Raw genomic sequence first — 13811 nt, 5'->3', positions numbered from 1 at the left:
ATTGCCGGTAATAGAAAAGTTGTGTCATCGAGACGTATACTTTTGTGATTTACTTTGGAGAGCATGCAAAGAGGCTAATGAACACGTTGGACCGTGTCCGCGGACTCGTGCATTTTTAATGGCTCACGCTAGCACACTCACTATTAATATTTACCGAACACGTCAAGAGGGTGCACTTTACCTTTTAGTTAACTAGCGTCCGGCCGTTCATTAAATTTTCACGCGCGTCAGTTTCGGCCGAATTTTCCGCGGCGCTGACCGCCCGCCCGATAACGAGCGGGCATCGTTACCGCGTCTCGCCCTGCCTGCTCACCGCTGGCACCACACAAAACCAATCCCAATTTTATTAATAATAAACTGTTACTCCGACTGGGCTTTGATGTAAAACCTTGCAGCCTACAAATATTAATATACAAAGTATTAACCTATATATTGAAATAAATAAATATATCGATAAGTTTACTAGAATAGAACAAACGCCCAATATTAATACTCGGAAAAAAACGCATGCTGCAATTTCCCCGTATAGACTATCGTAAGTTAGTTATTATTTTTTGGGAAAAGGGATACTCTTCTTTAATAAAATCCCAAAGGCTCTTTTATCTCTGCCTTTTAAAACATTTAATAAATGTATTAAAGAAAAGCTGTGTAAAAAGACTTACTACAAAGTTAAAGATTATCTTTAAAGTTGATTAAAGGCCCTGGGACTAGTGCTAGACAGGCTACTTCTAATTAATTTGCGATATTTGTTTTAAAATAAGTGTTGTATGATGATTTGCTATTTTTACGCCGGCTTTTTCTCTCGGCCTACATCTTGTCTTCTTTGCCGATGAGTAGGAATGTCAACTTATTTAAATTGAATGACGTGGAATAAGTGATATTTCTATATTATGTTCCATAATAAACATATTTTTTGTATTATATATGCACTACTCGTACTATAGTTACTACTTATAAATAACTTTAAAAATATTTCATGCAGCTAGACATATCAATGAAACGATTAGCATGCACCTGAAACTGAAGACGAGCGATGATTAATGCGTGGAGTTGTATCGCATCGCGTGCATGCCCAGCATGAATAAGGAATGAACGCGGGCGCACGCGACGCGACAAACGGCCAAATCGCACGCTAACGCTGCCCGCCCTACGCCGCCCTAATTTATTACTCCACCCTGTATTATCACTCGCCTATCTCTCTATACCATATCTGCGAATGTACGGTCTTTCTTCACTAATTCGTAATTGCACGAAAGGTAAGGTAAGGATATCGCATTCATTTGCTAAAATTGGTGCATAAATAATAAAACAGATTAAGATATTGAATACATTTTCGATGACAAATGACAATTATTTGACTTTAGCACTGTAAACAATATAAACCACATTTATATCAATTAATTATTCAAATATTTAAACGTTCAATAACAGACGATTGTTTGCTAACATCTATGAGCTTAGGACTATTAAATTATTTGGCTGTGTTCAATGTATCTAAATATGTATTGTCTCGCGACGTCCCGCACTCGGAACCTCCAATATAAACAGTTTTGTTGGTCCCTTACGTTTATCTCTATCAAGAGGTATGCACACTGTTACGAGTTTTGTTTAACTTAACTTATAAACGTTACAAAGCACGTAATTGTCAGATATTTAGTTTCTTGGATTGCTCACTTAACAAGGCATTGAGGTGCTAACAAAAACTTAAAAAAAAAACTATAAAAAACACTATAATGAGCATTGATTAGGATGAGAACGATACTTAAAAATCAAGAATATTTTTTCACAGAAAATGTTAATACCACAACTGGATAAAAATAAACAGTAATGTCAGAAGCTTAACTTAATAATTAAATTTTATTAATTTAAAAGAAAAAAAATGAAATTCCTGCGATATTTCTGAGTTGCAAAGCTCTGAGCACTATTTGTGTATAGTCCCTCTTATTTCAGGGATGCGTCGGGCATGTTTGTCGAACTAGTTAATGGAATGCCGATGGGCTGTAGACCATTGTACGCGTTCAACCACTTTCTATTCAATATCTACATAAAGCTAAACGCATTGATTGCCACATACCAAAACCTTAAGCCTTCATCGGCTTTGCAAACAAAACATATTTGAGATACGATAATTATTCCATTATATCAAATTTTGCCAAAAAACTAATGGTTACAAATATTTCCTTACCAAATTGTCGGTTTCACTGCTATGAACAAATCCTCCATTCTCTCTGACAATCCAGGCAATGATTCCTAATAAAACACACAAACAATACACGACGTAGTGATTTGTTTTTGTTTTTGAAGTCGCCAAAAACATCAGTGTTTTACAAATCTATTACACATAACATTATTACACAATAAATATATTTATCAATATTCTTTTATGTATTAACAGAATTGAAGGCTAGGCAAAATCAATACAAGTAATTTATTTTATGTTACTAACTACTAATCCGTGGAAGCAATTAACAAAGTTTGCAGTGGTCCGGTGCCAGCCTCTACGGTCTTGCATAATGATGGAAATTCGACTCCTCCGCTGACCAAGCTCGGGTTTGACGTTATCTACACGTAGAGTAGAACTTCCAATAATCTTTCTGGAAACTTCCTAAAATTCAATATAAAACTATACAATTTAAGCTGAAAAGGCGGGAAAGATAGTTAATAGTATATAAATTATCCGAGTGTTAATTTTTTATTGATATTATTTGCGCCAATGAACCAAAACGCGGCCTTTTTACCTTTTGTTACCTGAGACATGAGTACCTCAAACTTTCTTTTTATAATTTTACTGCCAGACTTAAGCTTTCCAAAAAATAAGCTTAAACTAGACGGTTAACTGTGCTCCTGAAAGCGGTTTTGGTCATTGAGATTTTTACAATAATTGTTTTAAAAAATATACTAGGACGACGATAAGGTAGTGTGTTCGCTTAAGATCATACAAATAAAATAAATCAATGGTGCTTCAAGCTTTTTAGGTCTGGGCCTCAAATTTCTGTACCTGTTTTATGATCTAATAGGCAAGTAGGTGATCAGCCTTCTGTGCCTGACGCATGCCGTCGACTTTTTGGTTCTAAGGCAAGCCGGTTTCCTCACGATCACCGTTCGAGCATATGTTGATTGCGGTCATATAAAGAAAGTCCATTAGTGTACAGCCGGGATCGAACCTCGGTCATAAGATTCGCACGCTGAAGTCACTAGGCCACTTGAGAACATAAACCAAATTTTTATTCTATCCTGTCTGGTAGACTGTGGATTAAACAAATTGTTATTTAATAATAGGAATGTTCCAATAAAAATTCCTATTAACTCGAGTTTGCAACAAATAAGAACATTTATAATATTGAAGAGAATCATTTATGAATATTTAAAATTAGAATAATGATTAAACTTGCTGAAAACCAGCATTATTTAAATTCAGAACGTTGTTCTATTAAGAACACTGTACATCAAAATGACTATTCAGAACAATCCTAACTATAAAGAATGTCTTACCCAATTATACCTGTACAAGACGCCCGAGGGTCTTCTTAACTAATTAAATTAAGCGTGTAATGAAATGGTTTACCTCTGGGTAAGCTGTATTGATGTAGGGGCCGCGTCTAGACCAGAGATAATTAATAAATAGGCTCGAGAATAAATGAAATGAACAATCGTGACTTCCATTAATAGTTTAAATACCTCGCTTTGTTTATGGTAAGTAGAATATAATTTTGACGTGATATGTTTTATTTATAATTAATTTACCTAACGAAGACTACACATTTTATAATTTCTCGATTTATCAAAATTTCTGTACAAATATTAGTAAGAAAATAAATTTGTGTTTAACAGATAACATATATGATAATACTAACGTAAAAGCGACGCAACACGCTCGGTTTGTTTTAGCTCTACTATAGAATTCAAAGCATAACACCGCACTATGCTTGTCTAATTGATAAATCATGTAAAATACTCAAATTCCAAACACAAACAGATAATTTCCATGGAAAGCTTGTACTGTCTGTTCCCACAGAGAATAGCACATACGCCCGGCTAAGTTTCAATGGCGTCCGTATTAGTTTGAAACCTAATTGTTACGCGAGCCCGCGGCGACCAGGGCCGCGCGGGCGCACGAAACGTTCGCCCACGAATATTATGCATGTTTAATTAACGCCATTTCTAATTCATAATCCGACAGTGATAAATTAAAGCCCGTCCACCCGTAATTAGGTACGCAATTACGGCCCGTTTGAATTCATTATTGCCGAAAGTACTAGGTAAGCGTGATTTATTACTGTGTCTCAGCGTAATTAATATCGCGTTACACGTGCGTTATCGACCCGCGTCGCCCACAGTATCAATCAAATGCCAACTGCTTCCTGCGGACTTGAGCTGTTATAATTAATCAGCTACGAGATCCTCATATTGTTCGACGGTATTATTAGACAATAAGCGTTCACCGCGGCCGCGCGGACGTAATTGGAAACTCTATACGGCTATTTAATTTACCTAGCGGGCCGCGCCACCTGGCTCGATGGCGAAACAATTGCCGAGCGCCTAATTATATTTTAATCGCAACATGACCCCCGCCCTACGTAGGCGGGCGGCCGCGGCGAGCGGGGGACTGCACCACTAATTCATTTGTGCGGCGAAACTCGGGACGAGCCGCCTGTAGCGATTGTTTATTCTCATAGGAGAGTTTAGGTCTCCTAAAGCAATAGCGACACTTAAACATATTAACCACGTTTACGGGAACGGTTAATTATGTTCTATACGCAGCGCAAAAACACCGTTTTAATTAAGTTGTACATATTGTCTGAGTCGCTTTGATGAGAAAGTTCTGGACGCTCGCTCTTTTTAATAATGAGCATGTCATATCCTCACGATTACTCGCGTAAGTCGTATTTTACGTAGGTAATATTACTTGCACTAACTTGCCCGGAGTTCATCAAGTGCAATAAATATTAAAGTTACAATATCATTGTTAGAACACTCGCTATACGCGCAGCTGTTTCCGCGAACTATTGCCAATTGTGTGGGGACCTTTGTTCGCAACATCAACTATGAAAATGTTATAATAGCCTATTGAGCCCATAAATTGTTAGGAATCCTTTTGCTTCCACAAAAAACTTTAGCTCGCATTGTACAGGCTAATCATTTGAAAAAGCATCTTAAGATGAGAAGAAGTTTGCATAGATGTATGTCTAATTTTCACGAGTAGGGGTGTGGAGACAATTTTGGCGATGCAGATGTGACAGTAAACTGGTCGTGCGCGTACCACATTAGCTTGAAAGCCCTGAAAGACTAAGAACGGGAGAGGAAACTGCGCAATTGCCATTAGCGTGATTAGAGGACCCGAAGCCACTCGCGAATTCTTTAGTCCTCCTCATCTCATAATACCCACCTACATATTTCATTATTTATGTAACCTCTGTTTTACTTCAATCTACTCTCCCGGAGATTGCGTTCACAATATACATAAATATGATCTTTGACTTGCCAAATTGCGCTTCCAAATTATAATGGTACACTTTGTTAGATTATATTGTCTTATTTTTGTGAAACAGTTTTGTGCGAATATCTTCGAACGCGATCTAATGAATGATTTGATTTGTTTCAGATGATGGCCTGCTCATATTTAAGTGCAACGAGTTTTAAGCCTGAACCCTCGGCAAGTTCCTGGACGCAACCGCGTGAAGAGCCGGGTCAGAATGCGTTCAGACTTGAACCAGAAACAGACAGCATGGAGCCAGCCCTCGATCTTACAACGTTCAAGCCCAAGCCAGCCAGCGATGACTCCGAGTGACAGTGTTGTGCAAAGACAATTGAACTTCAGTCGAAAGAAACCTGCGGTGTCGACTTAATTTAATCATAATTCAACAGTCTTCGTGTGAATGCTACTATGATTTCAGCAGCATTCACAAATGTTGAATATGGCGGTTGTACTGGTATTTAATTTTGGTTGTGAAATTGCAATTTATGTAAAATTTAATCTGCCATCATTCGATTCTCCTAACTTGTAAGATGTGTTTAACACGAGCGTGTTGTTTCTATTTAAAGTGATAATGTATCGAAACTGCATATCGTAATAATATCTGATCATGGAAATTGTAATATACCTAATAAGTAATCGGTTAAGACGCTTGTCCTTTATCAATATTAACCAATTTTATATTTCATTATCGAACAAAGGCAACTTAAGTATTTCGGAGTATTGATTATTTAAGGAACATTTGCGGACGTGTTACATCATGTTAACTCGTTTTAAGTTTACACATACATTTAAGGAGTACACTTTTTTCAGTGTCCCGAAACATTGATGTACTCAATCACCACAATCCCATTAAAAGAAATGTTTATTCAAAGTCGTTCGTTTCGTTACAATACATCAATGAAAGAGTATTATTTTATACATATTTTGAATGCTATATGTAATTCTTGCCAGTGGTTAAAATTCTCAACGCAACTCTGTGATTTCCAATCTTTGTAAATATTTCTCGAATATTGTTATTTCGTTTTTAATTGACGAGCTGTTACTTTAACTTCGAGCCTGTAACAATTTGTACATAATAGTATACATTTTAGTTGTAAGTAGACACATCTTGTACCTTTTAAGAAGCAAAGTAGCAATAATTACGATGCCAACATCATGAATTGACGAGTTACTATGTATATATTACAATATTAACGTGTTGATAAAATCAAATTTTAAAATATTTACAATATGTAAGTAATATTAAACGCTAACATTCCTTAGGTTCATAATTTCAACAGTTATATTAATCATATCAAAAATACTGTTAATACTACTTTTAAAAAAAGGATTTTTCTATAAATGTCTATGATATTTTTCTGAAGTTCAAATGTAGAAATGTATAATTTTCAAAAATACAGATTAAAAATCACTAAATATTTTTAATCTGTTATAGTCGTAGCTTCATTTGTTTAAAGTAGGTGTTTACATGTCTAATGTTAGCGTTTATTCTTGCCATTTATTTGAATTCAACTTGATGGTCTCTCAAGTATCTTATAACATTAAGCAAATACACGTAGAATTGCGGTGTTACCAGTTTAACAGAAACTTTCATCTAGCCTAAGTATGGCGACAGGAGAAATTAAATTTTGTAAATTAATATGTTGTTTTAATTGCTTGTCTAAACTATCACCTTAAATTACTACAAATTAAGTAAAAACTGTTACTTACGTAAGCAGAGGCAGAGTATGCTGTATAATCAAAATATAAAAACACTAACCAAACCGTGTTCAGAAAGTAGAACAGAATTATATTACATATAATTATCAAATCTGTTTTGATTATGATTGTCTTAGAAAGGCTAATACAAGTTCTATTATAGAAACATATCAAAGTATTTAATAAAGGCCAGTCATAATAAAAGAAGCAGAAAATAGATGACGAATAGAATATTAATGCCTGGATTCTGGTGAACCCTAATATCAAAATATAAACCTACTGATTCTCTACACACTAAAATGGGGGAAAACTACTTTTTTGCTTTGTTTAGTCTCGTGACACCGTTAACTTTATTAATATTTACAAAAATATAAATTACTTCAGGAGTGTTTTGCCAATTCAAAGCTATTTTTTTCTTAGAACTTCTTTATTAGTTCCTAGCAGCCTTAAGCAAATAGCTGCTTCTTTGCCCCGTGTTCCATAAAAAACATTAACTAATATTTTTCATATTAATACTTATGAAAAATTCCATATTGTCATTCAAACCCAATCAGCTTCTACAAAATATATATAATAAATCTTATTCATACTTCGTTTCCATTTACGGTAAGAAAACGCCTATTCAAATATTATTAGCAGAATTACCAACAGACATTACGGTCTTAAACATTTATTACCGTCTTATTTATGTTTATTGTTCGCTAAAGAACTTAATAAAGCCATAAATAAAACGTAAAAGGCAGAATGGAAATAATTTTAGCATTTAGCATGTTCCGATACAGAAACGTCGCAAGGACATACCTTTTTGGCAAATGAGGTTGAATCTCTTTAAAAAAATTACAAGAATTTAATTTTATTGAAATGTAATGCGACAGCAGTGAGCTGAGAAAAACTGTATTAAATTAAAAAGTAAGAAACCAGATGGCTAGCGCTGTTTAACATTGCAAATTGAATGATTATGTAAACAAGCCCCAAAGAAGCCTTTTTAACTGGTGTCATGGCGAAATTAGTGGACTTTTGATTCAACAACGTTTGGGTTTAATTCATGTCTGGAGTTGAACTTAATTTGGAAAACGAATCATACTTAAGATTCTTAGTGCGGAGTACACATAATATATATATCAGTTTATGAATGAAAAAGCGACATAATATAATAGTAAACTTTAAAATATGAATATTAGATTCATAATAAAATTCAACATAAATAAAATTAATGGCAGACGGCTGGACCAATTCGTGTGTATTTTTATATTCCTTGAAGGTCTCATAAATTATAGTATATAATAAAAAAATACTTCTATATAGTACTTTCGTTTTTTTTTCCGGAACAGCGAATAGTTTCAATGCATTGGAAAATGATCCTATGTTAGTATGTAAAAAAGGTTGACTAAATTAAAATAATACAACATATTGAGGCGAAACGAGGGGGGGCGGCTAAACATATATAGGGGTTGTAAATGCAACCCACAGGATTGCAATACTAAAACATTGTCTTACGATCTGCCTGCTTTAGTATATTACAAGTACAAGATAATCGTAATTGAACCATCAATTATAACTACTCAACGACACTCACATATGCTAATGCTGGTTATGTGTTTTAGTGACTAACTCCTATCTAGTAATTTTGAAAACAAGGTAAAGAATAGTTTTTTTTTAAGATTTCGATTATAAGCTGCACCTTTATCATCTTTTGGACTTACCTTTAATATTGAAATACATAGTTTATTAAGCATTATTTAATAAAAACCTACATCTTTACCTGGGATCCTTTACGGTTCAATAGAGATCCCACTACGCTGGCCCAGTACTGGCCGATCACATATATCGTTGATTAGTAGGTTCATACATGGCAGTTGCCTTATGGTTTTATCGTGAAGGATCAATAACGAGCATGTGTTTAAAAAAAGTATACAGAAAAATAATCTACAAAACGTTTGTTTTATTAGCAAAGGGATCTATTGGCCAAAATACTTAAATAACGATAGAATACGAACAGATTTTTCCATTCGAAAGCACTCTTCGCGCATTGAACACGAGTTTTGGACATTGCGACAATTGGATTATCGTGTTGTGTGATCGCTTCACTGAATAAACACTCAGGGGAAAATAAATACGACAGGATTTTAATACTCACCTATCTATTTTTATTGGGAAGGCGATGGCTTGGCATAATACTAAGACTAACTACTATTTGGTATAGGAAGTCGATCGTTTATATTATTAACTACACGCCCTAAGGCTACCGTCACCTCAGTATACATCTAATAAGGTCTGAGAGATTTGGTATTTACGATTAATTCAAAATTTAACTTTAATAAAATTACTACATATTTCTATGTATTGCATTAATTGAAAATAAATCTGGTTCAAATAACCATTTCTTCTCAATGATTTATGCCACCTTCAGACTCGTAACTTTGAAAAAAATCGAAGTATTACGTTACCTAAATACGTTATATCTATTATATATTCTAGCTAAGTGTGCGACTATCAAGCCTAAAGTGCGATGGAAAGATCCAGATGACCTTTACTGGGTCTGTGAAGGAAGACTTAGTGAGAAAACCGTTATATCTAAGAAATTAGTATGAACAAAGACATGCCGAAGTCTCAACTTACCTCACACCCGAAAATCTTTCTGTGTTAGGTACAGACAGCTGATAATCATGATGAAGATGATTTAAAAACATAATAGTAAAACAATTGACGAAATATGATGTGATAAAAAAAATGTAATGCAATTGGATTATTTATTATTGTGTAACCATACCTTAGTTATAAAACTTTTAACATTGATAAAAAAATCTTGAACAAATTTAATTGGACAAACCCAGGCGCTACAATGTCACTTCCTTCCTCACATCAGCCATCAAATATGCAGTACCCACTAGCAACAGTGAAAATAGTCGAAAAATGGTAGCAGACGTGTGGACGCGATGAATGAATGATGGGCAGGCACTGCGCACTAATCAATAGCTGCCTCAGGGTACATTGTACCTTGTTATATGCACCCGCAGGGGCCTGTAAACGTGTACCTTAATAAACACCTCAGACCAACAATGTCATTATTATTACCATAGTATTAATAACGTCATAAATAATTCTAATAGCAAAGGCCATCTCGTTGCGGTCTCATCCATAAACAATTAACCCGTTACTTAAGTATTTTAATAAGTTCAAAAGTTCACTTCTACAAACTCCTTTTTTTAAAACTATGTTTATATATAATTAAAGTAAATATATAAAATATGCTTTATTAAAAAAGTGGCCTTCAATTTCGTAGCGGTGTATATCTATGTATATTGTATATGTTATGAAAATGTTAACTGTTAACTACAATAACGTTTAATTTTCGGCATAAACCCTTAGCCAGGCGTTAAACACTTTTCTACGTTGTCTTTTGTTACGAAAGTTTTTAAAGACTGTGTTGTGTTACTTTACCTATAAATTGTGCGAATGATTAGGAACAAACTGTAAAATTCTACTATGATGACGACTATTTTTCGCACAATACTTATTTAGATGACGTTATACCTTTAGATACTTGATACTTACATTCTATTGGCTATTTTCTGTTTTATAGTTATACCCAATTAGCATAAGGAAAAATAGATTCGCGACCTAACAGGTTCCACTGGCCCCGAAGGCTTGTTATGTTGTTAGGGACCAACGTAATGTTTCAGGACGGATGGACAACGTATAATGATGTATGCTGAACGGGGTATCGCAATAAGCCACATAAAATTATATAATGGTCGGTATATTTTAGAATATATTCAATCTTGTATAACAATGTCGAGGAAATGATAATTTTTTAACAAATTCTAATATTACATATCATTAACCGTATAAGTCCATTTGTCTGTTGTCTGTCTTGTGGGTCTGTGTTTGTAAAAGGTTTGGTAATTGTTTTTAGTTATGCAAAATTTTAGGACATATTTGAACTTACTGAATCGTACTATTATTACGTAGGATTATGTACATATATTTTGACACATAGCATGTGTAATAGGCACTTATTAGTAGTGACTACAAAATTATAATCAATAAACATTATCGCCCGTGGATTCAAAGACAGGTTACCATGGTTACGTTATTCCTATATAAAGTGATATATTAAGGACGCATATCATCTATGGAAAGGGACTATCTCGGACAAAAACTTATTCATTTACCCTTTCTATGGAGAGCAGAGATCAGTTGGATTCTTTAATTGGGGATAGACTGCTTAATAACAATATTGTACGTTTATAAAAAGCATTAATTGCAATCTTCTGCGTACCCATTTGATAGTCATAGATCTTAGCGTTTCCCGCTAAAACCACGCGTAATGAACTAACAAACTGTTTCATTTCTGTGTAATAGCTAATTATTAAGCATAAAGCTATTTTTAAATGCATTGTTATCAAAACAAATTAGCTAATACTAATGTAATAAAGTCTCTCATTTATTTTAGAGAGTTTTAAATTGAAAACTCCGTCTACAGAGATTTCATAAATCTAATACATTATTTGAGAATAATACTGACACCAAATGAAAGAATGACCATTTCTGTGTACCATTATTTATATTAGGTATCTTTAAATGGTGATATCTTACATATATTTAAAAAAAATCAAACAACCCAAAGCTATATTAATGAGTGTCGTGTTCGCGAATGTAAATGATTCATTTATATTCACTGACAACTATCACGTGCAGCAAATACTTCCGAATTTCAATAAATTACCTAAATTTTAATTAACATATCAGTTATGTTACCAATTATATAATAGTAGAAACTGTTAACAAATAGTTTTCAATTACGTATCGCAATTTACATAATAGTGAACGAACCAAGTATAGGCAAAGTTTTAATAGCGCGTTTATCCCGCAATCAAGTCGCTAATAAATTAATGCCATTACTAAATTATACTTGGCTAGATTAATCTAGAAGTCGGGCGCAGTCCGTGGCGGCCGCTCTTACATTATTACAGCATTCATTAGAGTTCGCTAATTACTCCTTGCTTTAATGAATAAGCTCTAATGAACCACTTTCTGTTAATTAAAGGCGGCGTGGGGTGGGTTTGGGCGCGGTGCGCGGGGTGGCGCCAACTTTTCTCCGAGCTCTGATTGCAAATGTGAATTTGTGTAAGTCTGAGTGGAAAGAGTGTTTCTACTGAAAAGAGGTAATGAGGCGGTCGAGAGAAGCCGAATTAGTTGCAATTGCATCGTATAAATTACAATTATACGCTTATTTAGTGTGAGATGTCATTAAGGAATTAGATTTTATTCACTAACGAATTAAAATATCCTTCAACACAATAGGATCGACATTTTTTTTTACTTTATATCATTCTGAAATTACAATGTATATGTTTTTCTTATTTTCCGGATTGGCGAAAGGGAAGATTTTTATCTCAATGTTTTTAGGTAAAGTTCTACTTAGAACAAAAGTCAAGTAAAAGTAATACATACGAGTATATGTGAGACAAATAATATTACAAATCGCTGGGCTTTTCTTAGAACATATTTACTATTATATTAACATTTTCAAATTTAATGACGTAAAATAAGTCATACGTGTATCTTATGTTCCATAATAAACATATTTTATTTTCTTTATACGTTAAGCTTTCTTGCAATATATGATAATGTTTTTTTACTGTTTATAATTATAGGTTCTGTTACTGTTGACAATTAATTAAATAATTACAAATCTCTGTAATAGGCACACAAACAAAATTAAAATGCTAAGAAGCGGTTGCAGAAACTATTACAGTGCATAATTTGCACCGAGGACCTGAAACTTGGAATAAATGAATAATTTCATTGAGTGATATTTGTGCAACACTTTCGTAACACAGAAACCTAATTCACTAATTGGTTTGTTAACTTGACACGCCAAATCCATTGCACATATAATAATTACTTCAGACCTGCCAAAAATCAACCAATCGGAGATTACGTATCCGATAATTTAAAAGTTACTATGAAGTATGAAACTCTCTAATTAAATATTGCATGTCAGCTTATCTATTGCGTTCTATTAAAATACAATGTTTTATATTACGATTTTGTTTTTTCAATATGCAGGAATCAAATTATTACAAATCATTCTTAGGATACACTAAACTACGAAAGAAAACACTTTTTTAACCGGATTAAAGCTATTTGTGTTATTATAAACTTATAATTATTTACATAATTAAAAAAGTGTTTTCTTTCAATGTGTAAAAGCTATGTTAACAAAAGACAATACTATTTTTTTTAAGATCTCGATTCTTATTCGTAAAAAGTTAAACGTATCAGATTTGTACGATGTGTGACACGATATCCAGTTACCAGCGGAAATATTATTCGTATTCGCATCTTGCCCAAGCCTGGACCTTTGCGCGAAGCCCGTGGAGGAAGCGATACTCGGCATTGTAAATTTTATGACATTACGAAAATAAATCGAATAGTCAATAAGCGTGAACAAAGGATAGATTTACCAACGAGGAGCTGAAGCATGTATAAAACCGGACCAATGTTATAGCACAGCACACTGCTACTGAACGTTTTGTTACGTTACTTGTGTGAAAATTGTGTAAAATGTTTTCATTTATCGCGGTAAGGAATTGTTATATTAAATTAGTCTTGGGGTTCCCAAAGGAGA

The 13811-nt window shown here is 33.9% G+C and overlaps 1 protein-coding gene across 2 annotated transcripts in view; it reads left to right on the top strand.

Annotated features, from left to right (window-relative positions):
* The window catches only part of LOC123708829 (LIM domain transcription factor LMO4), a 137769-nt gene extending 130660 nt beyond the window's left edge, over positions 1-7109 (top strand). For both annotated transcript variants that reach the window (XM_045659746.1, XM_045659745.1), the window contains exon 5: positions 5603-7109. The gene's annotated coding sequence lies outside the window, so the exon portion shown is untranslated. The remainder of the gene's footprint in view (positions 1-5602) is intronic.
* The last annotated feature ends 6702 nt before the right edge of the window (positions 7110-13811 follow it).

The sequence above is a fragment of the Pieris brassicae genome, chromosome 4 (genome assembly GCF_905147105.1).
Source record: "Pieris brassicae chromosome 4, ilPieBrab1.1, whole genome shotgun sequence".
Classification (NCBI taxonomy): Eukaryota; Metazoa; Arthropoda; class Insecta; order Lepidoptera; family Pieridae; genus Pieris; species Pieris brassicae.
Note: the sequence above shows the minus strand (reverse complement) of the source record. Positions and strands in the feature narration are given on the sequence as shown.